We start from the raw sequence: 26,156 nt of genomic DNA, 5'->3' as shown, positions 1-26,156 counted from the left end.
CAAGCTTCTTTTATCTTGAAATTAATATTTGCATATAATTGACCTTTATCGGAAAGGAGCCAACATTGTAAGCAGAGCTTACAGCATCACATTCCTACGTCGTAATTGAGATCAGCCGCGGGTTACTACAGCATAATAATAATAATAATAATAATAATTGGTTTTTGGGGAAAGGAAATGGCGCAGTATCTGTCTCGTTGGTCACCTGAACCGCGCTGTAAGGGAAGGTATAAAGGAGGGAGTGAAAGAAGAAATGAAGAGAGAGGTGCCGCAGTGGAGTACTCCGGAATAATTTCGACCACCTGGGGATCTTTAATATGCCCTGACATCGCACAGCAAACGGGTGCCTTAGCGTTTCGCAAGGTACCTGTGTGCTGTGCGACGTCAGTGCACGTTAAAGACGGGCGACGTTGGGTGCCCAGTGGAACAGGGTACACACCGGTGATACAATGCGTACAAGCTTTCCCGCTGGCCTGGTGATTAAACGGACAGTGAAGAGAACTGTATCAATTTTTTTTTGTTAGCAAAATCTGATCGGAATTTCATGGCTTTGTTGCCGTTTATCTGGGAGCGATAGATGCATTTATTTCAAAGAAATTTGGATTCGAAGTTGAAAAAGTTTTTCCCGACACCATCCTCAGAAAGGCTTACAAGACAGCCCTCCACCTACCCAGAAACACGTCCAACGAGAAACTCCTGCAGTTGGGCGTCAGCAACACCTTCAGCGAACTCGCGGAAGCGCTGCTGGGTGCACAGACCATCAGACTCGGAGGCACCCCCGCAGGACGGGCGCTCCTGAAAAGGCTGGGTCGGGACACGCGCGGAGATACGCGGAGGTTCCGGACCACCTCAGAAAATCCTTTAACATAGGGCCTATGCCAAAGAACATGGACCCTAATCTCCACGCAAACCGACGCAAGGCTAGGGCAGAATACGTCGAACGAACGCTAGCCCCAAAAGACAACACTGTCTACACAGACGCTGCCGTCTATCCATGCGGAGCAGAACATGCAGCCGCAATGGTGGTAGTAGACAACGAAGGACACCTAGTGACGAGCGCCACGGCGAAAGTCGCTGGCGCAGCGGAGGCCGAGGAAATTGCCGTCGCGCTGGCGGCAGCAGAAGGCTATAGGACCGGCCGCCCCCTAAATATTCTAACAGATTCGAAAGAAACGTGCAAAAACTACACGAAGGGCAGAATTAGCAAAATGGCAATCAGGATACTCAGCGGGGTAGCCCCTACCGAGTTAAACAAACCCAGACACAATCTGATTTGGATCCCAGGCCACGCGGGGGTAGAGGGAAACGAAAGGGCAGACAGCCTAGCTCGAGGCGAAGCAATCCGAGCAGGACAGTCTAACGCCCCGGAGTTCCATCTGCAAGCCTGCGAGGAGGGATACGCAGAACTTTTAAACTTACACAGGGGGATCAGAATCAAATATCCACCAACACACAAAGCTCTGACAAAGGAGGAGGCCACCATCTGGCGTAGACTACAGACAAATACCTTCTCCAACCTACACATACTCAACAAAATGTTCCCATAACAATACAGGGCCACCTGCCCGTGGTGCGGAGCCACACCCACACTTTATCACATTACTTGGGAGTGCGAACGCAACAAAGCATTCCACAAACACGAACACCCGAGTGCGGAGCAATGGGAGAGCCGTCTCACCAGCAGCGAGCTCACGGCCCAACGGGCCTTAGTGAGGCACGCGGGCGATGCAGCACGGCCTCTACTGAGCCGGAGTACCTGGGTTCGATCCCGACCGCGGCAGCCGCGTTTCGATGGAGGCGAAACGCAAAAGGCTCCAGTGTGCTGTGCGTTGTCAGTGCGATTTCGGAGACCACACGGCACATCTTCTTCTTTCACTCCAACCTTTCTACTCTTACGGCGCTGTTCCGGTGTCCACAGCAAGTTGCCGGCGAGAGTATCAATCTACATGCCTGAACTATCGAATTCGAAGTTCGAAACTGCAGACAAAATTTGCAGACAAATTTGAACTTCCGCGTCTTCGCGCCTTTCAGTGGCCTCTCGCACGTGAAAACGGCGGCGCTCCCCCCCCCCCCCCCCCCCGCCTCCGCCGGCTGCGGCGCGCGCGGAGTGGCCTTGGCAACGGTAGCGCGTGACGTCTGCAAAAATTTGGCGCTGTGAACCAATGAACGCGCTGTGAACCCCCGGCTGTTGAAGCCATTAGCAAGACGTGATGTCGTCTGCCAGGTTTACGTGCGAAAGACCGGCACCGCGCATCTCCGCGAGGTGCGAAAACGGGTATCTTTAAAAATGTATTGTAAATTTCCCGCTCTCTTTTGAGGTCTCGTACGCGGCATGGACGCTCGGTGGCCTGTACTCTACATAGTGCAAGTATTTAAAAGCCAAGCTCAAACACCCCTTTCTGTGGCTCTTTAAGGAAAGGAAATGACGCCTGTCTCGCATATCTCGGTGGACACCCGAACCGCGCCGTAAGGGAAGAAATATTTCAGACGCGCGGCGCCGACAACTACTACTGCTACTACACCGACGGCAATTCGACCGAACGAGCTGTATACGCTGTCGCGAAATAACATCAGAGGCTTAAAAAATGAGAACAGTGAATTTTAATGCATCGCTTAGGCAAGAAAAAAGTTTTCCGAGTCGAGAAAATCTATCCTTCACATTACCATTTCACACATGGTTACAATTTGAAGCTTACATTTTTTCCACAACTGTCGTGCTGCTTGCGAGTGCTGACGCAGGCCGCATCAAGAACATAAAGATGCACATCAACGTGCTGTTCTTGCGAAAAACAGTCCGGCAGTGAAGCGTGTGTATCAAGGTTCCTCCATGCGCTCCAGCCACCTGGAAACCTTTTCGTGACTTGTTTGTACACGGCCTGGCAACTGCGGTCCTCTGGTTACAGGGTGCTCCTCACCACCGCCGATGGCTCTGCGGCTTCTCGGAGACCTCCCTCTTGCTCTGCGCTGCATCTTCGCCGCGCGCTTGGCGACGCCGCTGCTTGATGACGAACTACTTCGCAAGAGGCGTCTCTTGTAAGCGCTGCTCTCGCTGCTTCGGTTGCTGCTGGTCCAACCACTTCGCAAACGACGCTGTTTCTCAGCGCTCTTGCAGCTTCCGCTGCCACCGCTACTGCTCTCTAACCAGCGTTGACTCTTGGAGCCAGGGACGCCGGTATCGTCCGACGAACCAGTCAACTGTCCTCGCGTTCGCCTTCCGTGGCAACCAGGCGTTGTGCGTCTTGAGGAGTCTCGCAGTTCGGCGCTGGGCCTGGTGTCGCCCGTGCTGCTGCTACTGCTGACTGGAGACTGAGAGCTTCTAGACCTGCTTCGGGCCGTCATTCGGACTGGCCTTCTTTTCCTTCTGCTGGAGGAAGGAGCGTTGTGGTCACCGTGAAGCAGCGGCGTTGTCCTCGCGGCGGACGACGTCTTCGCTGTGGCTTTCGATGGCAACGTATGCTTCAAAGGCCTACCTCTACCCTTAGGATCCTGCTCTGGCCGACCACGACTAGAAGTCTTCCCCGAGGACCACAAACGCTTTTTTTCCACTGTCGCCGCCTTACGTTTCCTTCTCAGTGTATTAGTGGCTGTCGCTGAGGCTTTACCTTTGGATACGACTGGCTTGGGAGGTTCTGCCTTCACTCCGGACCGGCGTCCATTCGCGTCCGTGGCCGCCAGGAAATTGGCTTGCTTGCTGGCGAGCCTGGCGGACCTCCTCCGGGTCACGGGCGGTCCAGGGGACGTGTCGGCGACTTCGCCACGTCGACGCTTCGCAGGAAAGGACGCTGCCTGCGTTTCCTTCGGAGGTCTCATTTTTCAGTCTTTCAGTCCGAACGAGGCCAACACAGTCACCGATAGGTGGGGCTGCACCCGGCTTTAACAAGCTTCTATCGCAGCCACATTGCCGGCTGCTGATTTGGATTTGGATTTGTATACGTGGCTTTTCCTTTGTGTCGGGTGCCGAGTGGTGGAACTGATGTCGTTGTTGTCGCGACTGGCCAAGCAGAGAAGCGCACCTTTGCTTCCTTATCCCTGCTCTTTTTCGACTAGCCAGCTAACTTTCGTACATGAAAATATTTATCTGAAAAACTCCGTGCCCCACAATCCTTGGCCAATTCTCCTAGTGGGCATGTGCCATTGTTTGAGGGTAACAACAGCCCCGCTTCAGCGCCTCCGTGTTCGCCACAGGGTACCCCTTTACTGTGACTTTCATTTCCTCAGTAATAATAACTGGTTTTGGGGGAAAGGAAATGGCGCAGTATCTGTCTCATATATCGTTGGACACCTGAACCGCGCCGTAAGGAAATGGATAAGGAGGGAGTGTAAGAAAGGAAGATAGATGTGCCGTAGTGGAGGGCTTCAGAATAATTTCGACCACCTGGGGATCTTTAACGTGCACTGACATCGCACAGCACACGGGCGCCTTATCGTTTTTCCTCCATAAATACGCAGCCGCCGCGGTCGCAAAAATCAATTTTCTATGCTGTGGATTCGCTCAGCTAATTCAGGATATACAAAGGCAAAGCTGTCGGCAATCATTGTGTTCGTTGGCGTTGACAACGTTCTAGACTCCGAGTTTGAGGAAAGGAAGGGTGTGTAACTGGCTTCCTTGGTCAGTGCACACCTCAATCGCGCTTTGAGGTAAGTACGTACGTGGCGGTGGTGAGAAAGATATGTGGGCTGCACGCATTAGCGCTGACAACTTTGTGGCAGACACGCGGCACTGCAGCTATATCGCCCAACAGGCCGCAGCGTTCATTGCGTGAGCAACCTGTCGCGATGAACCATAAATTTAACTGCTACCAGCCGTGCTACGATGGGCTCGCTGCCTATCCAGTGTGCGGAACGTACTCAACGTTACAGACGCCAAGCCGTGTCTACTTACCCGATACACCACAACTTTCGCTTTGTAACCAGGTTGAGCAGTAGTTAAACCGCAGCTTATTTTACGCGACAGCATATACAGCTCGTTCTGTCGAAAAGCCGTCGGCGTCGTATTAGCTCTGGACCTCTGGAAACTCTGGACCTGTATATATGGGAAATGCAAACCAGTAAAGTATTGTATTATGTTAATTCAAGAGGCAGCGCCCTGACGATTGAACACACATGAACACAGACGTCACCGGCATTCTTATTAGGCATCATAACATAATAGGACAAAAAGAACATCTAAAATTAATATTCCCTGATCCGCCTGGGGCAGTCTATAAAGACTATCAAAAAATTTGCGTGTCTTCTAAATTCCCCAAAAATTTCTAATCGTCTGGCAGAAGAAGGCGGCCGCCCTTGCTATAAGCCGAGATGCAAAATCTGCTCACATGTTACTGGCTCACTTCTGATTATCAAGTCAAAATTAAAGGCACATTCTGCTGTGACACTTCGAAGGTAATTTACTTGCTGGAGTGTTCTGTGTCCAATAGCAATACAGAGGAAAACCGAAACCCCTGTTCGATTACGCTTCGACAACCACAAAGCTCACCGCGCTCCTCTCCACAACCTACCGCTATTTAAGCACATCAGGATTCCCGGTCGCTCATTCGATAAATAGAAGTCACTATTTTACAATTATCTTATATACAAATTTTATACTGTTTCTGCTGACTTGAACAACCGTCCTGGCGCGCTGTATTGTCAGCCATGGTAATTAACAGTTATGCTTCCCACATTTGTGCTTTCGTTTAGGTATTCTAAATTTTTAATGTATCTTTCATTGACATATACACCATCACCCGCGATACTGATATCGCATCCAGTGCATGCTCTGCCTTGTTCTTGACCTTATGTAAAAGTGGCATTGATAGTTGTTGGTGTAAAAGCATATACCTGAGTACCACTGTGATGAAGACGTCCCCAGTCGAAACGTCAGTAAGCCCTTGTGTTTTCAAGCATGTTAGTCTAATTTATAAGTGTATAACTTCTGGTTCGTAGTGACTTCTTCGTAACTGTTGTGTGTGTGTGTGTGTGTGTGTGTGTGTGTGTGTGTGTGTGTGTGTGTGTGTGTGTGTGTGTGTGTGTGTGTGTGTGTGTGTGTGTGTGTGTGTGTGTGTGTGTGTGTGCGTGCGTGCGTGCGTGCGTGCGTGCGCGCGCGCGTGTGTGTGTGTGTGTGTGTGTGTGTGTGTGTGTGCGCGTGCGTGCGTGCGTGTGTGTTCGTGCGTGCGTGCGTGCGTGTGTGAAAACATTCATTGTACAGCATCTTCAAACCTCCCGCAAAAACAACCCCCACTTCTTCTGCCAAATCTCCAGGACCTAGGGCAAAGAAACGAGATGGCGCCACCAGTGCACTCGCTGAAAAAGCGGCCTTATTCGTTTCTTCGTCGCCCCAGACGATACGAATAACAGACTTTTTTCTTGTCGATTAAGGCAGGTACCCAAAAAAATCTGGTATAAAACAATTCTGCCAACCAAATGCCTTTTTTGTGCGAAATTTCAGCTCGAACAATTCACCGGTTTACTTCTGAGGTGCATACTACGCGCTGCATATCCTCCCGCTGGAAGCGTTTACAGGAACGCTTATGCCACCGTACTACACTCTTACTGCCAGCTACCTGTACGGCTTTCATCGTTCCCGTGCGCTACGGGAGCCACATGCTCCTCAGTATTCAAGACTTATAGTAGAGTGGCTCCTATAGAAAATCACGAACAAACAAAATTGGTATTCGACAAGCCTCATGAAGCCAATGCGAGCTGCTGGCTGTCTGTTCGTCGCCAATGTTTTCGTACTTGTCATGCGTACATGGGCAACTTGGGGTACTTGTTGATAAGAACGGAAAACTGGGCGAGGTGGTAGGGAATCATGTTTAACTGCGCAAAGAAACGAAGACAGAGAACAAGAAGGCACGACACGGCCGCACTTGTTGCTTGCGCAAGCCCGGTTGAACGGTGCATGAATCTTCATATCGGTCGAGGTCTGTCCTTGCAGTGCACTAACGTTTTCAGTCGAGCATCTTCGAAGACAGCTGAAATGGCGGCAGCAAACCTCTAAAGTGGTGAGTATTCGGTTCGTCTTTCTTCGGAAAGGAGCGTGTCTCGGATGCGTCAAAGATGATGAGTCAGTGGCGGCAGATTCGACGGCTGACGAACCGGCGCGTAGACGAATGCATCGAACTTTTGGCGTTTGCGTAAAGTGCCCATATTTTCCCCAGACCCCAAAGCGGGACATAAGCGGGACGTGGGTGGGGGGCCTTTGAATGGCACGGGTAGTATTTTAGACATTCACTTTTTTTTTCTGTCCATATCATGCAGCATTTCTTTTCCTCCAGTTTTGGCCTAGATGGCGCAAACATCTAATACTTCTGGCTTGAATGGATTTTCTGCAGCAATCCAGTTTTGTAGATGTGTCCGTGGTACGGTTCACATGTCATGTGCCCATTCGCTTTGAGCATGAGCAGCGCTTTAAGTGTCGTCACTTGAAACTGCGTCTTCTCTGCAGACCACAGCTTGTTCATCAACAAAAGCGCCCTCCCCACTGGTGCATTTATTCCTGGCATGCACATGCAGTACTCAATATATAATTGCCCTCATGATGCACGGCACATCTTTCGTCTCAAAGTGCTGGAGAACATCCACCCGCCGTTCCCTGTCCGGCTTCTTCTGGCTCTTCCATTCCTCAAGTTTTTCAGTCGTGACATAATGTGAAACGTTACAGGCTTCGTCAAATAAAGCATTCTCATCAAGACCGATGTGACTGAACTCTGGAGTTATGAGCGCCTGCCTAGGGATTGTTTCTTCCATTATATAGGCTGGTTTGGTGGAGCTAGGCAGAGCAGGTGTAGCCAGTGTAGCGAAGGCGGGACAAAATGCCGTCCCGCAAGCATGCTGGCGGAACGGCGGGACCAGACCTGCAGAACAAGGACATGTCCCGCCTAAATTGACACGTCTGGTCACTTTCTGTTTTCCAGTGATGAAACTGGTCACACTAGATCTGCCGATCACCAATGTCAGCCAGTAGAACCGGATGCAACTAACGCTTGCGTTGAAGTTAATACATCCGTACGCACGTTACTGCGCATGTCTTGTGACGATTGCTCGGAGGTCTGCAATGATCATCGTGTTGTGGATAGCCAGGAACATGCAATTGATACTGAACAGCATCGCGATATGGCCTGTGCCCAGTATAAGTGCACGACCCCGCAGTTGCAGAGATGACCTTTCCGCATTCCTGTTAAAACTTGGACAGTGGAATCGGGCACCTCGCATGCATCCGTGACTGCTCCTCTGGGAGTGTTGCGCAAGCATTCGTGCTTTTCTTCTTTGCCGCGTTAGATAAGAGCGTTGTTAGAAACGCCTAGGAAGTCCCTCGGTAGTGTACACATTGCCGGTGGAAAGTAACGCCATTTTGGCATTGCTGAACGGGTCCGTTAAGCAGTGAGCCACGCCAGGGAGGTGCCCTGAGAGAATGCGGCTAGCACCGTATCTATAAACCAACCTAGACAATGATACGCCGGTACTGCAAAGCATGTCATGCTTACATCAAATCTTGATGACGCGATAGTCTGCAATTTTTCTCTCAGTACTAGCATATCATTTGATTGAACATAAATAAGTGTGAGTGCACATCCTGAATATGTGCATAGATGGTGACTGCGGGAGTGGAATATGACTATTATAAGTTACTGTGCGCATAGCGGGGCAGGTCCGACAGGTTTTAGGTCATTATTAACATATAAGTGACGCTACGGTGGAGCAACTGCTGGCAGAACAAGCAAGGCTAATCCCACCGGTAGCATACAACAACTCCACTGACATCCTGAGCAAGAACTCTTAAGCTGATTAATAAACATATTACTCGTGCAAGGATGGCCGTTTATGGGCTCGCTTATTTTCGCGAGCATCATTCAGCTTTTATTAAGTACTGCATCTTTGCTGGAGTGAAGCAGGCATGTTTTTCTGGTCTTATTCATTGCAGGGTCATATCCAGAAGACGCTTTCCTGCTTTGATGGGAATGTTGCATTCCTGCGTCTGTTTTACATAAAGAAACTGCTCCTGTGCCATGTGAGTCTGGGCAGTTAAGTTTCTTTTTTTCATCTGGAAAAGCTTTCAAGCTGAAACTGTGCTTTGCATTTGTGTGTAGATTTTAGGCATTTAAATTTGATATATGAAGGAAAAAGCCTTGGCTCATGGGTGTGCGCAAGGCCTGTCTGCAGGAAACGTGTGCACGAAATGTCCGTCCCACTTGTCAATCAAAGGAATATTAAAAATGTTAGAAGAAAAGGCAAAATAAAAATAAGTGGTAAAAATAAAAATACAGAAATAACACAAAATTGAAATAAAAACAACAATAAAAAACAAATATGAAATTTGAAGAAAATAGAAAGAATAAAAAATGGAGGGAGAAAGGACACGGAAAGGGTTTTGGCTTTCGCTTTTCCACTCATAAGCAGACTAAGTGTAAATAATTTTTTTTGTTATACATTTTCAGCAAGTTTGTTTTCTTTAAACAGACACAGAGACGACAACTTGCAATTCTTGTTCTCCATAAGAATTGATTCTATGGCTCTTTCTGGCTATGTTGGTGTTTGTCCAACCCCAAAAGACGCATTTGTTGCCGAGAAAAAATATATTGGATCATTTGAGCCACTCAATTCAAACTCGTGTCATCTGCGCTGAAACAGACCCAGTGATCACTGTGATCTGCACCACAACAGACCCTGTGATCCCAAATTTTAATCTAGAACACTGAAATTTTCATGCTTTTCAGGCAAACTAACAGGAAACATTTTGAATATTTAAGCAATTTAAAATTATACTTGCTTTTCATCTTACAGCATATAAGTACTGTTGACATGTTCTTTGCCAAATGTTGTATTAAATAATAAATTACACTCTAGAACCTAATTTTATTGCTTGAAATGGATTTTATAATAAAGCACATGACACATATAACTGTGTCTATGTTATGAATCTTGCCGAAAAATAATAACCAACAGAAATGGCCCATTTTTTCCTCCACAAGTAAAGAATAAGGCAGGTGTGCTTTTAGCAGAAGCATTGATGCATTTTTGCAAAATCCTGTGCACTGATTTATGTGTGTGTATTTTAGGGATGGTTTTTGTATACAGTGTGGAGTCTAGGTGGGTGTGTCAATGCCGTCAGAGCACTGTGTAGAGTGTACCATCTCTGGTCATGCAGGCCCTTGGAATAAGTGCTTTCAAGGAACAGTCTCCACATATGCCAAAGCCAATGCAAACATCATGCCTGCAGAGATGCTTGCCACAAATTTCGTCCACTGGAGCAGATGTTACAGTGCAACTTGTTTCATTCATTTCTGTGTTCAAAAGGTGAGCTATGGAATGTTAGACATAGATTTTTTGCGGCAGCCACTCCCATGGGATCTAACTTTTTATGGTACTACATAGTTGCTAACAGTTTTGTAAGCTTAGAATTGGGAGCTGAAAGAATTGTACTGTGTGGTTACATAGATTTCTTGATGCTGGTGAAAGAAGTTTAATCTGTTTTGTGTTGCACAGATCCTCAGGCATTGACATACATATGTCCGAAAATTACTGAGCAAGATAGCTACAATTTCTTGATTCCTACCCACTAGGAGCATGATCACCAATACTTGCGCAAACTCAGAGCATGCAGCAACTCGTGCTTCACGTTCCTCTGCTAGGCATCATGAAAGTATGTATCTGTCAACTTGCAGCAAATGTCTATGTTTTTAATGCATCATAAAGTTTCAATGGCATTAATATTTGTTTCTTACGGCACCTCTGTATAACTCAGCTATGACGTGCTGGTAAAATGTTAAAACCACTGCAGCCGTGTGAAGAGCATCTTAACAACGTAAAAAGATAGAGATAGAAATAATGAGTTTGGTCTCTACAATGTCGAAGCAGCAACTAGTCTATAAATTGCTCTGTAATGGATGGCTCTGGATAATTTTAGGCTTCCTAGGCTGTTTTGATGTGCACTTGATATCACCTTGCACCGGTTAGAGTGCCTGCCTCATGTGAAAGAGCGACTGCTTTCAAATGTTTGAAAACAACCACTGGTTAAAAACAAAGTCTGTTCAGGGCTGAAATTGCACATGCTATGCTGCCTATTCGTAATGAACAACTCAGAGGGTCAGTGAGGCTATTTTTTAATGTTGTTTCACTTGCAAAACAACAGCACAGCAGTCTACAAGGACAGTGCACATTACAAGAAGAGCACTACAATGGACAAAGAAGACCACTACGATACACACAAGAAGTTAAATGACACAGTGGATATAGTGTGCAAAAGAAGGAAAGATGGCAATGAAAACGTAATAATAGTGGCAGCCACCTCCAGTTTTGTGCTGATAGATAGAAAAAACATCAGTGCACAACAAGAAAAATCATAATAACAAACAAGATAAATACATGTCACAATCTGTATACTTGTAGTAGCGTAGATATAGAAGTCTGTTGATGAGATTACAATGGCCAGTGTGTCTTCGTTAAAAGACAGCTTGTTTTCTCAGGCTTGTATTCGATGACTGCCTGTCCAGATCCAACAATTCTTAGCACCTTTCGCTACATCGGAGGCATGACCGCCACCTTGGTCAGCTCATCCACAGCCACTGGGGACGGAGGGCCGAGGGTTAACTCACAAATCCACAAAGGCGGCGGTGGCAGCCAAGTACAGTATCAATGGCCAATTCCTGTTCTGTGGAGGGAGCATGCTTATATAGCTCTTCACTCAGTGAGCATTTCTTTCATAGTTGCGTCTCACTTATTTCCTATTTTTTTGGTAGCGCTGAGAAAAGCAGGATATTGCTTTCCTTTACAAGGTGCTCCACGGTACCATTGGTTGTCGTAAAATGCTATCAGATATTTTTATAAGAGTCCCCACTAGAAACTAAACTTGTCAGTGTTCAATGCAAGAATCTTATCCAGTGAGTCTTGCCTAATTGTTCTTTTTGAAGAATATCGGGCAGTGAATGGGACATCGCAGCGCTTAACAATGTTATGAGGACTGATGCAATGTATACACTAAATAACGGGTACATAAGGAGGTGGTTGTCATTATAATCAAGATTAATAAAAACCGAAAGTTGAAGATACTGCGAGCCTGTGCACCAACACCCAGTCACTGGCAAGGTGGTTAAAAGGAAATGTAAAGATGTCATATCAGTGATGAATTAAATATGGAAAATGAGGTTTATAAATAAATAGTATGTAAACCTAAGCTGTAATTTTCCAGCCTTATACTATGCCTTATACTTAGCCTTATACTTGGAGCCATGGAAAGAAAAATGATAGGTGTAACATTAAGAGACCGGAAGCATGCAGAGTGGGTGAGGGAACAAGCACGTGCTAATGACATCCTAGTCGAAATAAAGAGGAAGAAATGGGCTTGGGCAGGGCATGTACTGCAAAGGCAAGATAACCACTGGCCCTTATAGGTAATGGAGTGGATTCCAAGAGAAGGCAACCGTAGCAGGGGGCGGCAGAAGGTTAGGTGGACAGATGAGATTATGAAGATTGCAGGCATAGGGTGGGCGCAGCTGGCAAAGGACATGGCTAATTGGAGAGACATGGGAGAGGCCTTTGCCCTGCAGTGGGTGTAGTCAGGCTGATGATGATGATGATGATGATACTAGAGAATCGTAGCACAGGCTAACCTCTCTGCCTTGAATTTAGTAAGAATGCACTACACTGTACTGATGGGCAACTTCGAAGTCAAAGTATGGAAGTTCGAAAGAAGCAGGCATGCAAACAAAAGGTAAACATGGAGTGACTGAGTGGGGAGACAAATAATGAAAAAGACTTGACAATGAATGCCCTTCCTGGCACCATGCAGGCTGTAGAAGGACTAGAGGAGGTAAGGTGTAGTGACTGTACAGTCGTGATGTCTAGAATCAGCCTGAATTGAATAGAGTGGAGGAAAGTTGTCATGAAGAAGGTAAATGTGATGACCTTCCCAGCATAATTCCACGGCGCTCAGTTGAAGTAGGAGGTACGCTAGCTAGGTAGGATATTGGCAAGCTCTCCAAGGAAACAAGATGCATCATACTATGAAGTGGTAGCGCATGAAAGTCTCAGACCTCTTAGATAAGGTAGAACATGCAGAACCATCAAAATTTATATGTGGAAGGTAATTATGCAAAGTAAAAAATTGTACTAACATGAAGAGAACTCAGCAAGCACTAAAGCACCCAGAAAGCCTGAAAGGAGCAAAGTCTGGATTAGGCGTGTGCAGAGATACATGTTTGTAGAAGGGACAAAGGCAACAGTGCCGTGAGAAATTTAAATATGGTAGGTAAGACAGCAGAAAAATTCTGTGTGCATTTCTTGATGTGTGCTGCTCTTACAGGTTGATCCTGACATTAATCAGTTTGTATCCCATAAATGCTTGTGCTCTTGGGGATTCTGGAAAGAGGCTCACTGCAATTCGTATGGTAGAAGCAATTTTTTGTACCATTTTCCACGTGAACTTATATGGTAGCCAAAATTATAATACTAATGCAGGAAATGGTGCAAACAAGGAAATGGAAATTTTCATTTAAACTGAAGCGATTATAGAGGATATGTCACAAACAGAGGGAAAAGTGCAGGAGACAAGCAACTCGAGATTTTTGGAAGGACAGTAGAGATTCGTTATACAAGAGTGCTTCACGACCTCAAGTATAGGGAAGAATGCTTATATTGTATTAACCCAGCACACAGATCTATGGAAAGGAGAGTGAGTGATGTGGGTGACATTAAGAGGAAACAGCAGATTGTATTAGAGATTGAACTTGAGTTATCAACATCCTAGTGGAATCAAGCGGAAGATATGGGCTTGGACCAGACAAACGTAACATCCAGAACAGATAACCGATGATCTATTAATGTAACAGAGTGGAATCCAGGGCTAGGGAAACAGTCAGGTACGGTAAAAAGATAGATGGGCAAATGCGATCTGAACATTTGATGGGATGGCCACATCTTCTGCGGAACAGGGCAAATTGGGTATCAGTGGAAGAGTCCTTTTCCCTTCTGTGTATGTAGCCTGCTGATGATGGTGGTGAATGTGACATACACACTGATATCTTTGTGTTTCACCTCGATGAGAAAGATAGCTGCTGCTGCCTAGTTTTTAACCATGGACTTTTGTTTTTAGCAGCTAATCTCTTTAGCTGCTTCACTACTATGATGGACTATGAATATGCTGAAAGGTTGCAGCTCTGAAGCTTCTATAGCTAACTAGGGCTTGTTCTCAGTGTTAACATTTCTTTTATGGTAAATCTGCTATGGTCAAGACAGTTATGGTAATATTGAGACACTTGTGGTTCTGCTCATGAATGCTACCTAAAGGAGCCACGTACCATTCAGACTCTTGTCTGCGCTACCCACATTGCCCTTTGAATTGGGAAGGACAAAGGCTAGCATTAGAGAGGTGAACCTTGTGAATTACTTGCTCTTACTATCTGTTATCATCATTCTATTTCCAATGCTTAAAACTAATCTCATTATATGTTCTGTACATATTTCGTTTCCTAATACAGGTAGCAAGCAGGCTTGGAATGTGGAGCAGTGCCAGATCCTGCCTAGTTCAACAAAGAATCTGTGGAGTCCCAAGACAAAGCCATACCTATCAGAATGATGCAGCTGCAAGTGCTTTTACAGCTTGTGGCTGTGATGTGCAGGGTGTGTGCTTAAGATGGTTAAGAACCATCTTTTATCATATTATTATCATTTTATTTCGACAGGTCCCGCCATTTATAGTTACAGCAAAACCGCGTTGATACATTCCCAGTTCGTTCAATTTACCAGTTCGTACGCTCGAAATCACGGACATTAAAAATCTCCCATAGAGTCGCACTATTTTTTTTTTTCTGGGGAATGTGTTAGCGGTTAACATGCTTTTCCGGCTCCTATGTTTAATATTCTGACAAATCGTGGTCGCATGTTACATTTCTTGACCAACCCGCACATGCGCAAACATACAAGTGCACCAAACATGAAGGCACGGGACATAAAGAGCTGAAATGCAGCGGCATGCAATCATCCACCGTGGTGCCTTCTCTGCGGTTCCTAGGTGCGAGGAGACGAAGAACCACCACCACTACCACCGCCACCACCGTCGCCAACAACCTCAAAAATAAAAATGTTGCGCTAGCACTCAAGAGAGCCGTTTTTGCGGGGACGCGACATAAATTATAAACCCCAGCGACGCGCATACATACGAGCGGGGCGCTGCTGGGAAACGCTGCTTAAAAATTGCAAACTCCTAACCAACTCTTAGGAAGCCGCAAGCGCCAGCGTTAGAAGTCACTTAGCCCTCCTTCGCAACTCCACAAGTACAAATAGAAAACAATGTATTTGTAAAGCTGTTTGCCGATGACTGTGTTGTTTTCAAGGATATAATAAGTGATTATAACTATACTTGTCACTACAAAAAACGATAGTAGCAATCACAAAATGGTGAGTGTGCGGGGGTGTGAATATTAACAAAGATAAAACTATATTGTTACAAATCACAAGGAAAAAAGTTCCCAGGTTATGTAGTTATATACTTCACAACCTTTATATTTTAGAAGTGGAGAGCTATAAATACTTCGGAGTAACCCTCACTAACAACCTCACTTGGTCCTCACATCTGCTCTAACGTCTCCTCATCCGCAATGAAGAAATGATGATTTATTAAAAGAAAACTTAGAAATTCTCCCATCATTACTGGAATCACGGTACACAAGGCTTGTATTAAGTCCCGACTTGAGTGTGCAGCAGCAGTCTGGGATCCACATAATTAAAAAGTCGGTGCTCAACTGGAGCGTGTACAGCGAAAAGCAGTTCATTTTATTTATGGTAAATATAGAAGGACAGATTCTTCAAGTGCATTATTAATTCTAAAGAATAATTTACAGTCCTTAGAAGTAAGGAGAAAAGTTACAGGTCTAGCATTACTTCAACGTTTCATCTCAGGAAACCTGAAGCCAGAGCTTCCCAATTTTGCGAAATTGGCGACAAAGCTTGGCAAAGTAAAATGGATACGGTCTGTAAAGAAAATTACATCCTTAGGGTGGTGTTTTTATCTATAACTCGCACCATTGCACTTCCAAAGTGACTGGAAAGTATCTGCCACACTCCTACAGTGCATTGTTAAGAGTTGTACTGATCTTCTCAATTGGGTGAAATTCGCAAGCATTACAATAACACAACTTTACACGAGCATTCATTAGCCCCAATTTATCATGAACCCCTGGGATTACTGTCATGGAGTGGAATCTTCTTCCTTCGGCTTTTTTGTAAATCGAAATATTTCATAAAGGAGATGGAGGATTTTTTGTATGGCTCCTATTATTGTTGTTGTGATGTCCTGTATATGACTGTAGCTGTTGCGGCTGGTGGTTTTATGACTTTTATATTTCAGTTGTGTGCCCCTCCTGCTTGGTCCACAATCATGGCTCGCAGTATTTACAAGCAAATTAATAAATAAGCCATTAGTGTACGTCTGCATCTGTCTCGGAGCCTCTTTCTTTTTCAGAAGCGCTGCAGCGGTGGCTCAGTGGTTATGGCACTCAGCTGCTGACCGGAAAGACGCGGGTTCGATCCCGGCATAAAGGACCGTGTACTGTGCAATGTCAGTGCATGTTAAAGAACCCCATGTGGTCGAAATTTCTGGAGCCCTTCACTACAGCGTCCCTCATGGCCTGAGTTTCTTTGGGACGTTAAACCCCCACTAACCACAATCTTTTTGAGAAGCACTCCTTCGCCGATTTTCTACCCCCCCAGCCAGGTCATGCACCCTGTCACATGACATGGCATGTGATTCTGAATCGTACTCAGTGGTTGGCCGGGCTGGTGGGGTGCCAGCTGCGCAACAGTCAGCATGTGGAAAGTTTTCACTGCTCTCTGGTTGACACGTCGAGTCATCTGACAGGGAGGCATGACCTAGTTTGGGGGGTGGGGCGGGGGGGGGGTGGCAGATAGAGAAGCGGCGAAGGAGCGCTTTTTAAAAAGAAAATGGCCCCGAGACGGATGCATGCGACTCGACTCTTTGGCCGTGTCTGACGTCATACCTCGCTCACATTGGTTGACTAAGCTCTGATGTCATGAGCTATGACCAATCCTGAATTAGTGTGACAGCGCGTACGGCTTCTCCGAACGTCAGCTCTACGCGCTAAAAGCTGAAACGCTGCAGTTAGGGCGCTTGGCTACTGATCCGGAGTACCCGAGTTCGACCCCGACCGTGGCGGCCGCGTTTAGATGGAGGCGACGCGCAAAGGCGCCCAGGTGGTCGAAATTATTCCGCAGCCTTCTACTACGGCACCTCTTTCTTGACTCTGTCCCTCCTTTATCTAATCCCTTAGGCGTTACGGCGCAGTTCAGGTGTCCGCCGAGATGTAAGACATACTGCGCCATTTCCTATCCCAAAAACCAATTTTCACTTTTTTTCGACAGTCTGCTGCTGCGGTGGCTTCCCCGCAGTACTTAGGTGCAAAGGGGCGAAGCATTCGAAAATGACACGAAAGATATTTTTGTTACCTTGGTCATTGCCGCCGACGGACCGGATGCGCTACGAAGTTCCTTCCGAGCTTAAGACAGCGTAAATGCGGACTGAATTCTGCGAGCGCTAGAAAAGGATATTTTCAGATCTTGTGCCACGAAATTCTGACATTTTTGTGAAGTGAAATTGTCAATAAATGTTTTTGTACATCTTTCAACAGTCAAATTAAAAAAGAATTAGGCGGTTAATTTGGATCATGTCTTCCCGAATAATACGTTTTTCTTGCAGTTTTTTTTACATATCAATGAAGTATTACTATATTGCATAGGGAGCAGGATATCAATATTTTTCTCATGAACGATAAATTATTACTTCTTTCTTCCCATCTAGACGAGCAGTTTGCTGATGTGATGTCTCGAGGAAGGCCATTCCAGTCAGCAGCTCCGCTGGGGAAAGAAGATGCTGCAAGAATATTTTGCAGGAACATATGTGAGCAACTGGGAAGGAATGGGATATACGGTGAAATCTGTTGTCTGGGAGAACAAGATATGGTGATTAATGAGGTGAGCTGTTTAAAAACATGTTAAATAAGCAGAAGATATGGTGAGGAACAGCGAGATTCACAGACCAGATTATTTTCTTTGTTAAGAGATGCTGCCATCATATAGAATATTATGAGTGTATGAACTTCGTAGCATGGCATTGAAGGGGCTGTAGTACATTGATTGGATACGTATTTGATGACGGTTCTTCATTGCATGTGCATATTCGAGTCTCGAATATTTGAGTGTGTGGTATATGTAAGTACTTTGCTTGCTGTGGAGCATTATGTAGGTGGACGTTTTTAGTATCCTATTATTTCATGTGAGGAGGATATGATGCGTGTGTAAGCCATATGACCAAGTAGTGCACCAGCTGGCATTGCAGAGGAGATGTTATCAATCGAGGAAGCACTAAAAAGCAACTTGAGGAGGCAATGACCTAAAACAACTTTGAAGAGGTAGGGTTAATTAAGGTTCATCACCCAGTAATTGTCATTCTGCTCATGGTAAATGTCATGTTTAGGGATACCTATATAGATCAATCGGTGTACTCTTATACGTATTCACACACGTGCGCAATCATTGACCAGCCCTTATATGTAGCCTTCATGGATAACGAGAAAGCATCCGACTGAGTTGAAACCTGAGCCAGCAGTCATGCAGGCATTATTTAATCAGGGTGTAGATGAGCCTTATGTAAAACACCCGGAAGATATCTATAATGGCTGCACAGCGACCGTAGTCCTCTATAAAACCAGCAATAAAGTTTTAATAAGGAAGGGTGTCTGACAAGGAGACACGACCTCACCAATGCTGTTCATCACCTATTTATAGGAGGTGTTCAGAGGCCTGGTTTGGGAAACAGCTGAGGACAAGAGTTAATAGAGAATACCTTAGTAATCTGCGATTCGCCGATAACATAACCTTGCTAAGTCACTCAGGGGATGAATTGCAAAGCACGATCAGTTACTTAGAGCAGAACGATTGGTGTAAAAATTAACATGCAGGAAACCAGAGTAATGTTGAACAGTTTCGAAAGTGAGCAGCAGTTTACGATTGTTAGCGAGCTGCTGGAAGTGGTAAGAGAATACGTGTAATTAGGGCACTTAGTGACCACAGATCCAGATCACGTGTGTGAAATAACTAGAATAAGAATGGCTGGAACTCATTTGGCTGGCTTTCTCAGACCATGAATGGAAGTTTTCCAATATCGCTCGAGAGAAAAAATTATGTAACAGCTGTATCTTACCCTTACTTACTTATGGGGCAGAAACATGGAGGGTGATGAAAAGGGTTCAACTTTAATTGACGACAACACAGTGAGCTATGGAAAGGAAATGGTAGGTGTAACATTAAGAGACAGGATGAGGGCAGAGTGGGTCAGGAAACAAACGCAGGGTAATGACATTCCTAGTTGAAATCAAGAAAAAGAAATTGACTTGAGCAGGGCGTGTAATGCGAAGGCAAAATAACTGATGGTCTTTAAGAGTAATGGACTGGATACCAGCAGATGTCAAGCATAGCAGAGGGCGGCAGGAAGTTTGTTTACAAATGAGATTAAAAAGTTTGCGGGGATAAGGTGGCCACAGCTGGCATAGGACAGGCTGAATCAGAGAGGTATGGGGGGAGGAGGTGTTTAGGCTATTAGTCACGCTGGCTCACTGCAGGGAGGTGGTGAATGGCGGCTTTTTTTCGTTGAGTTGAAGAGCGAAGTCCCTTGGCATATACTGGGGGCAGGTTACCTTTTTTGTGGTTGATGTTGTTCGGGGTGGTTTGGATATGCTAGGATTCCAGAAGGAGCCTTTTCTGGTAATTTCTTTCGGTTCCGAGGATGCGGGTTTCTTCAAAGTTGATTCTATGGTCGGAGTCCTCGGAATGCTCGGCTACTGGATTGCGATCTCTTGCGAATTTGCGGACGTCATTTTTATGTTGCCGAATTCTTGCTTTGAAATTTTTGGTTTTGCCAATGTAGCTTGCGTCGCAGTCCGCGCATGGAATTTTGTAGACAATGCCTTGGGCTCTTTCTCTCGGCGGCTGGTCTTTGGGAACAGGTAGGCAAAGCGCAACAGTGTTTGTGGGCTCGTGTGCAACTTGAGATCTGATTTTTTTAGGATTCGGGCGATGGTTTCGCTGACACCTCCGACATAAGGTAACGCGACGTATTTTGGTGGTGGCGTTTGTCTTTGTGCATTGATTTCTTGGCGAATGTTGTGTTCTTGACGTTTTTGACGTGTTTTTGCAGTTCTATGCAGCACAGAACTTAACAGAAAAAAAGAACAATGCACGATATTCAAAGAACTAATCATGAACGGCTACCCAAAAGACTTTATTCAAAAAACCATTCGACGTCAAAAGCACAACATTCGCCAAGAAATCAATGCACAAAGACCAAACAGAATAGGATGATGCGCTTTTCAACAAAAGACCCTTTGTTTCCAGGTGCCTGATTCTCATTGGCTTTAGTGCTGGGCAGACTAACATCAGTTTTCAATTATTCTTACTCTATGCTGCCTGTGCTGGTGTATTGGTTTGTGAGTTGCTGTCGTGTCTGTATGATGTCTTGTACTGAAAATCTGTGTTTCATAAACCTCTCGAATTCTTGTAATGTTATATAGGTTTCTGTCGAGACCATTCGCATGTGATGCAAAGAGAAGGTAACCAATGGTCCCTTCGGGTAAAGAGGTGGATTTCTAGAGAAGGCAACCGTAAGTGGGACAGAAGAAAATACCTTGTGCCATGGCACTCTTTGTCCACAGACGCCTTTGTGCCATTTAAATCTATCATCATCGGGAAGTTTGCTTGGCCAAAGGTGGTCACAGCTGGCTCAGGACAAGGCTAATTGGAAATCAATGGGAGGAGCCTTTGTCCCGCAGTGGACGTAAGTACGCTGATGATGATGAGAGGCCTTTCCAAAAAGTACTCCCAACTAGAGCACTACACGGGCTCAGGCTCACCCGAAAGCCCGGGCCGGGCCTGGGCTTTGGGTTGTGGGCCTGGGCCAGGCTCGGGCCTGTATACTGACGGGCTTGAGCCAGGCTCAGGCTTGTGTAGTGAGCACGTACTTTCACTTAGCGCCCGCTTCTTATGTTCTCATGGGGTTAACAAACTGCAGGTCAAGAAAATATTGTAGCTATCTTTCTACTTTTTCCAGAGTACAAACTTGTTAATCTTCAGTAATAAGTCATATGATAGGTTGAGCATGCAAACAATGAAAATGATGCGGAAAACAGAATAAATCAGGCAAAACAGCATATATACCACTCTTTACAAAGCTGAAGTTCTGAAGCACCGAAAGTCACAAACACAGTACTTTTGCTTGCCGCCTTCTTAGCTTCACAAAATCGATAACCATAAAGCATAAGTACGGCGGCGTCCACGCACAAAATAAAGCAACATTTTGCTTTACTCGTTCGAATATATCCTGAGAGGAACAGGAACTGTGAGGCTGTCTTTGCTGTTTGCTGCCAGATGTTCAGCTCTGAATGCATCACACGTATCTCCTCCCCAGCATGCGCCTTGTCTCTTTAATGTTCTGCGCTCGACACTACCGAGTCTTGTGTTTCCTGATAACTGTTGTATTATTTGTTTTGTTTAGTTGTGGTACTCCCGCGGGTTTCCCGGAGCATAGGGGAGACTGTGCATGCGGGCAAATCTGGGCCTTGAAGGGTGCATGTAATAAGTGCACCCGTGTAGTGTAGTTTCTCTATTTTAGTCTCAGTATTTGTGCTAATGACTTTTTACAATGTATGGAATTATAATTATGAGACTTCTTTCTGTTGTCTGCCAAGTCCTTTTTTTTTTTTCGAATTTTGTGACGATTAATTCTACAAAAGCTCTCTAAACGAATTGTCTAAGATATGACCGCATTAACACTCAGTTTCAGTGAAGTGTGGGACCTGTAGTAGTTGACATCTTCATTGTGTAATATATCCAAGCCCAGTTGATCTTCCTGCATTCTGTTATTGCTGGATGGTAAGAGACAAGCGACAGCGGGAGAAGCAGCTGTTTGAACAGACGCAAGCGGACACCTGACTGGCTTGCAGTCTCGTGCGACCTTTTGCGTTTCGGTGGCGATCCGATTGCAACGTTACAGCCTGTTCGACATAAGCTTGCAAATATTAAATCCGAAGCTAAGAGACGGAAAACGGCTTGAGTTGATTATTTTCAGCAAGTTGGTTTGTGTGGCATTCAAGGCACTGCACTTTGTTCTGGGCAAAAAAATAAGTACCAACTCAAACAGAAGCAGACACTAGAGAATTTTAGACCTCTGTTCTAACAAGCACTAATGCTTTTTCACTGAAATTCATAGTAACAACAATGTTTGTGCTTCTGTAGCAGGCTTACAGCTTTTGTGTTGTTTTGGGCCTGAGCCGGGCCCACCGACTTGTTGGGCCAGGCCGGGCCTGGTAGTTGAGAGCTTTCTTGGGCTCGGGCAGGTCCAGGCATTAGAGAAACCGGGCTGGGCTTGGGCTGGTAGCGGTAGACGTTATCAGGCCCAGGCCGGGCCGGGCCAATAATTATGGCCCGTGCAGTGCTCTATTCCCAACATTCGATCACCATTCTTCTCACTGGACTGTTGTACGCATTTAGTGCAAGCACAGAGAAAGTGGTGGTGCGACTGTTTTGCATGTGTCGCCAACAGTTCATGGAGCCTATTTTGACTGCTGTGTATAAACAATAGAACGGTCTGTGGGGCTGCATGTTCTGATTCATCATGTGGTCCAGCAGTGCATATTCATCAGTAGTCAGGTTAACTCTTAGTGAAGTAGTATTTCCTTGCTGTAGCCTGCCATGAAAGTGAAATGCGTGTACACTTTGTGGCGCAGCTGGAAGAAATCTGTGCCACTAGCTTGCTTATAAGCTATCATCCTGTCTGATTGCTTGTATGTGAATATAGTTTTCACAGCTGCCATGCCTGGTGCGTCAGCAAAACCTTGAGTTTCTCCCACGCTTGCTGTATGTTGGTGCCTCTTTGAAGCTTTAGATTCTGGATGCCAACCCTGCTGATAAAGCAAAAGACAACAAGTAGTTTTGCCTTAACTATACAACACGCTATTTGCTAAAATGCACGTGCATATTATTGGCATAGTTGGCATGGCACATTTGGTGGCATATAGTAATAGCATTTAGATTGTTGGCAAATTTGGGGTGAACTTTTTTCCTTCTTTGTTAATTCATCCGTAGAATGCTTAGGAAGTAACTGTTGCTAACAGTTGTATGACACTTTTAGTGATGCTGACAAAATCAGTAATGCTGATTACTACTCTGAAAGGACATTGCAGTATTTATGTTTTCAATACGTCCTTTGTTCAATTTTCAACTACTACACTTCCGAGCATATGGTTTCAGTTTCCCTGACATGAATAAAAGCTATGAAAAGAAGCATTCCTGCCTGTTCATGAAGACCATCAGTGCAATTAATTTGAATTTCTTCGCCTGCAGGAGTAGTAGCCCTGAAAATAGTTTCAGGTGTGTAAGCACCAAATTTTTCTTACAACAGTAGTAGTTAGCACTCATGTTCTAGAGGTTATCCACCTGAAGACAGTCTGGCATCTGGTTAAGCAACTGATGAAATCTAATAAATGAAAGGTGGTTGCTGCATTTTACAAAGCTTGTTGCTGGCCAAATTGTTTCCATTCTGAAGGAAACATGTTAAAACTGTACACTGACAGTATCAGCACTCATCTTGTTCATTTTCTTTCTTACTCGTGTCTTACTAAAGTATTGGCGCTAACATTTTTTCCTAAGATGGCAGTGGTGCTGTGGTGTAGACTGGTGCAACACAATTCTGATCGCCTCTGTGGTGAGACCTGCATTTCTCTCATGATTGGAATCACATTACTTGAGTTGGTGCTTTGTTCTAGATTGCAGGTATACATGGAGGACAGTGTTGCTTTTCATGCAATGCATACAAATCACTTCACTTTGTGCTTCTTTGTGCAATGTTTATGGTCAAACAAAGTGATACTCTCATGTGAAAAATTGGAAGCAAACTTGCTTGCTGCATGAGCCCAATGCAAAAAACTGCTTTCATCATTTGCATCATATATAATATACATGCAACAGACACTGTGCAGCCACATAGCTAGCTAAAGAAAAATTGCTTTTGAAGGAGCATTTTTAGTTTTCTTGGCAGTTGTCTAGTGCTATGGCAAGACAACCAAAAATGTGGTCATGTACCTTAATAGATCTGTCTTGCTGATAAACCCATGTTCATGTGCTGTTAGCTGAGCATCGAACATCTGAGCCCAAGAAAGAGATAGCGAATAATGGAAAGGCAGGGAGGTTATCTAGGCAGTGTCCTGTGAAATCAACATCTTAAAGGAGCATACCTAGAGGCCTAGCTTTTGGTTGCGTGTTTTCTTGTTTGTCTTGAATTGTAAGGCATTATTATACAAGGATTACCATGCGATATTCTCCTATGACCGTTAAATAATTCATAAGTGAGTTTGTTTCTCGTGCTGTGTCGGTTTCGCTTTCAACAGCCGACTGATGACGGTAACTTCAAAGTGAGCTGATAGGTCATGTCAGGCATGAAAAAACTGCAATGTAATCTCTTCTTCTACATGTATTGTCATTCCGGCTCATGAGGAAGGCTGGCTTCAGCACTGTAGTGAATTAAAATGATGAAGCAGCGACTATATGGACGTTTTTCCATGCCTCACATTACATATAACCACACTTTGACGTACGGCTATCATTGGAAACCAAAACAGCATGACAGAAAAATTCGATTGTAATTTATTTTAGTAGTCGTAGGCAAATACCACATGGCAATTCATGCATAGTAGTGTCTTCCGCATCATTGTAGAGCATAAGACATGCCACGAAAATTATCTGTCTGTACTCCTTCAAGTTCTTGTATTGTCAAAGATCTTGTGATGGACCTCAGGGTCTACTTGCTAGTGCGTGGGCATTGCAAAGAGCTGAGTCTAGATGCCTGTGACAGGAAGGAGCAAACGCATTTAATGACTGATGAAGATCAGCACTGCTCCAGGAGAAGTGCAGCACCACGCAAACTTGCAGTGATGACGGTGACGGAGACTTCTGGTGTTAGCAACACGAATTTCCACCATTCTAACTCCACCAGATAGGTTGCGCTAAGTGATTTCCATTGGATATAAATGTTGTGTGGGACGTTTCACAGTGGTTCTGCAGGGGAGTCACAGCAAGCACGATCTAACTTTTTCGTCTTGACCACGATGTAGATCCTGTGTTCGTGCTGATGTCTGAATACCTGAGGCATTTGTTATTAACTAGCATGACAGATCCCCATTTTATGAGATCGGGGGGTTTCGAGTGGTTCATAGAAATGTTTCTCAACTTAATCAAGTATTCTCTAACCCAGTGGGGCCAAAAGGCTTGTAATTGGTTCTCTCTGAGTCGTCAAAAGTTCCTCAGTTGGTCTGGTGAGGAGCAGGAAGTGTTTGACATGCTAAACAAAGGGAATGATGTGAGCCATTGTCCAGCCAGAAAACTCAATAAAAAGAGGGCAGGGTCCATCAACACTGCTGAAAACAAAGGTGAGGGGATAAGAGTTCAACATTGCCTCCACTTCTGTAAGAATGATAATGAGGTCATTCTCGCTGACCATTTGCCTTCCCAGCACCCTTTACTGACTGCACAAGTCTTCCATAAAACCCTACCCACCACGGGGAATTTGGGCAAATAAACTTCCATTTATATTCGAAACCATGAAGAAGGAGAGAATGTCAGGATCTTGAATCATGCTCCATATTTTCTTCAGTTGCTTAAAGGATTTCACGAAAGTTCATGCATTGTCAGTGTTTACTAATACCTGTGCTACACGGGTACGTTGAAATGACATTCGAGTCGAACGGCATTCGAAACTTCAAATGGCATTCGGACTGGATGGATCCGCACGGTGCTACACGACTATTCCAAAAGCATTCGAAAGCTTCAGTATTCTGCCGCCAAGCTACAGGGGTGCTGCTGCCATCAAGTTTTGTTTTAAACAAATATAGCAGCAACAATTAATTTGTATAGTTACAGCCCGCTATAAAATTGCTACTTTTAAAAGTAATATGTCATTTATAATAAATTTTACTATTTATTCATTACTAAACGCATCTGTTCTAACAGAGGCCGATGCCCAAAGCCCTGCCATTTTTTGTGTGCGGTCTGTTTGCTACAATGGGCTCTATCTCCTGCGTGTGTCACAAAAACGAAAAAGTGCAATAAACTTCACCGAATAA

General features: G+C 45.1%; 1 long non-coding RNA gene across 2 annotated transcripts; it reads left to right on the top strand.

Moving 5' to 3' along the window:
• The first annotated feature begins 6,396 nt into the window (after positions 1-6,396).
• Positions 6,397-25,869, top strand: LOC144113384 (uncharacterized). Of its 2 annotated transcripts, XR_013310756.1 has the most exons (6): positions 6,397-6,983; positions 8,903-8,989; positions 10,127-10,275; positions 14,454-14,595; positions 17,789-17,961; positions 20,697-25,869. It is a non-coding gene; the product is annotated as an uncharacterized LOC144113384 (long non-coding RNA). The 2 variants fall into 2 exon arrangements; XR_013310755.1 differs by having other exon boundaries at positions 6,405-6,983; positions 17,789-25,869.
• The last annotated feature ends 287 nt before the right edge of the window (positions 25,870-26,156 follow it).

The sequence above is a fragment of the Amblyomma americanum genome, chromosome 1 (genome assembly GCF_052857255.1).
Source record: "Amblyomma americanum isolate KBUSLIRL-KWMA chromosome 1, ASM5285725v1, whole genome shotgun sequence".
Classification (NCBI taxonomy): domain Eukaryota; kingdom Metazoa; phylum Arthropoda; class Arachnida; order Ixodida; family Ixodidae; genus Amblyomma; species Amblyomma americanum.
Note: the sequence above shows the minus strand (reverse complement) of the source record. Positions and strands in the feature narration are given on the sequence as shown.